Below are 387 nucleotides of genomic sequence, written 5' to 3'. Positions count from 1 at the left end.
AGTGTTTGCTCAAGGGGGATTTGTTGGGTTTTCCCTATGTAGTAATATTGATAACAGTAAGGTCTAGACCTTACTTTGTAACGTGTCCTGAGATGACTTTTGTTGTGATTTGGCACTATACAAATAAAATTTGATTTGAATTTGATTTGATTTGAACGTGCATTACGTTACTTACCAAACTGTCCTAACTCGCATACGCCGTAACAGATGTATATTTCGTGGTACGTATTGTATGTCATTTTGTTTTTCCACGCTGACAGTTCCTGTGCTGTGGGTCGCATTATGTACGTTGATTATATTGTGGCGGCCCTGACCAGCTGCTTATGTTTATGTTCTGTTCTGTGTTAAGTGGGTGCAGCCGTAATGTCCGAATAATGTGGTTGTATT

Source organism: Monopterus albus, unplaced genomic scaffold, assembly GCF_001952655.1.
Source record: "Monopterus albus unplaced genomic scaffold, M_albus_1.0 scaffold247.1, whole genome shotgun sequence".
In the NCBI taxonomy this organism is placed as follows: Eukaryota; Metazoa; Chordata; class Actinopteri; order Synbranchiformes; family Synbranchidae; genus Monopterus; species Monopterus albus.
Note: the sequence above shows the minus strand (reverse complement) of the source record.